General features: G+C 41.9%; 1 non-coding gene across 1 annotated transcript; it reads left to right on the forward strand.

Moving 5' to 3' along the window:
- Positions 1–829: 829 nt before the first annotated feature.
- On the forward strand, positions 830–936 carry LOC141625055 (small nucleolar RNA R71). The gene has a single exon (XR_012534855.1). It is a non-coding gene; the product is annotated as a small nucleolar RNA R71 (small nucleolar RNA).
- The last annotated feature ends 1,529 nt before the right edge of the window (positions 937–2,465 follow it).

Raw genomic sequence — 2,465 nt, forward strand, 5'->3', positions numbered from 1 at the left:
CGGTTGACATTTTGGGTCTTCATAAGAAAGACCGCTTCGTAAATTTATCAGATTAATTGTCTCATGTTGGTTCTTGTCCGGTTGAGACGGTAAATGACCCGGCTTCCTTGAAGATTGGTTAGCCGCGAGTTGAGCTACCTGGCACTCGAGTGACTTGATCGATGCATCTTTTTGTTGGTCACTCTTCTGCAACTGAACAGTCAATTCTTGTATCATTGACTTCAGCTCGGTCATCTTACTAACACCACTTGAAGAAGCACCTTGTTGCGGCGGTGGAAAGGATGGAGGCTTTTGAAAGCCTTGTTGAGCTTTATGAGGAGGAACATATGGTTGCTGCTGCTGTGGAGGTGAAGGGTTCAGCACATTCTGACTAGTCCATCTCAAATTAGGATGGACTCCACTCTGATTGTTATAATAGCAACCTCCTTGCCTATATTGCTGAAAGGCAAGAACTTGCTCCTTCTCAGTTAGACAGTCAATAGCAGTGTGACCGTCATTACTACCGCACCTCTCACATGAAACGGTTTCTTGTCTAGTCAACAAGTGAACCGTCTATTGATCACCAGCATTCTGCAACTCCAACTTATCGAAACGGGTATTCACGGCTTCAAGCTGAGCCACAACTACATTATCAACAGAATTAACTGTCCGAATACCATCTCTCGGGTTCCCATACTCAGCACAATAGGTAGCCATCTCCTTAATGATTCCCCATCCCTTGTCATCATCATTATTCTTCTGAAATCGCCTATTTGATGAGGCGTCTAAAATAGCACGATGGTCGTCATACAACTCATTATAGAACTGGTTGCACAAGAACCACTGATCGAAACCATGATGAGGAAGAGACCGCACCAACTTCTTAAACCGGTACCAAGCTTCATAGAAGTTCTCATCCGGTGCTTGCTTGAAACTTGTAATTTTTCCTCTCAGCTTATTAGTTCGTTGTGGAGGAAAATACCTTTTATAGAAGGCAAGGGCTAGGGTCTCCCAGTTGGTGATCCCAGCCGCGGTTCTGTCAAGATCTGTGAGCCATTCACGGGCTCCATCGGTCAAAGAGAAAGGAAATAGGACCTCCTTAATCTTGTCCTGGGTCACTCCCTTAGTAGCGGGAATGGTGGAGCAATAGTCTACGAAAACTTCCATATGTTTCCGCAGATCTTCACCCGCCACGCCCCGATACAGATTTCTTTTGACCAAATTGTTGTAAGACAGCTGAATATCAAACGTGTTCCCATCCTCGGTCGCAAGTTTGAAACCTTTAGGGATTGAGGCAGTTGTGGGCTCAGAGTGACTCGTGAAATTAGGCATTTTCACTGGACTAACGGCAGAAATAGATTTATCTTCTTCACAAGACGGGTCTTCTGCAAATAAAAAGTGTTCTAGCTCGGGTTCAAAAGTACTCAAGGCTTCCTTTTAAATCTTCCTCTACAGTCTATGTCTATAACGAAAGGTCCTTTCTGGTTCAGGATCAGCTGGAACTAACTCTGACCTGTTAGACCTGGGCATAAACAACACTGAAGAAAATAAATAAGAATTGCCTCAAGGAATTAAAAATTCCATGAGACTAAGAGACAAAACGAAACAAAAACAGACAAATAGGCTAATTGCCTCCCCGGCAACGGTGCCAAAATTTGATACCGTCGTTAGGTACCAAAAATAAATACATAAGTACAACTAACAGAAGCTAGCGGTAAGTAGGGTCGATCTCCACAGGGAGGCTAAGTATCCATCTGCTAAGTACGTCTGTCTAGTCACAAGTGGGGGGTTTTAAATTTGTTTTCTAAACTACTGAAGACAAAGGGCAAGAGAAATAAAGACAAGAACAATAAAGGCAAGAAAAGGCTAAGATTGATCAGATAAGGAGAAATATGTCAGGATTTCGGTTCACCATGGCAGTTCATCAACTCAGTCATAAATAGTCTAGACAATCTACTGTGAGAAGGGCAAGGGAAAGGTCCTTCCAGTCCGCTATCCGCCCTAGATTACAACTAACTTAACTCCCATCCTTATTAGGGTAGTCTACTGTTCATAGCAGGTCTGTTCATTCCAATCTTCCGATCTAGGAGCGAATTTAACCATATTAAAGAAGTTTAGAAGCGCGCACTCAACTAAACATATTACAGTTATATTGCTATGGTCACATGTTCTCACAACTAATCATCTAGCCTATTCACAACATCATCACTTTACTACCATGGCTCCCCTAATCCCAACATAGAGGGGTTTAGCTACTCATGCTATCAGATTTAACAACAATAACGATGAATGCGCTAATAAGAGACATGATAAAGAGAGTAAAGAGATGAATTCTATACTAACGGTGATAACAAAAGAATAGAAACTAAGAGATAATAAAGAAGAACTAATAAAAGTAAGCAACGGATTAGATTAAGGTTAAGAGAAAGAGAGATTACCAAATAGCGATTCCGGCGTAAAGAACAAAGTAGCAGCAGTAATTAAGA

The sequence above is a fragment of the Silene latifolia genome, chromosome X (assembly GCF_048544455.1).
Source record: "Silene latifolia isolate original U9 population chromosome X, ASM4854445v1, whole genome shotgun sequence".
Lineage (NCBI taxonomy): Eukaryota > Viridiplantae > Streptophyta > Magnoliopsida > Caryophyllales > Caryophyllaceae > Silene > Silene latifolia.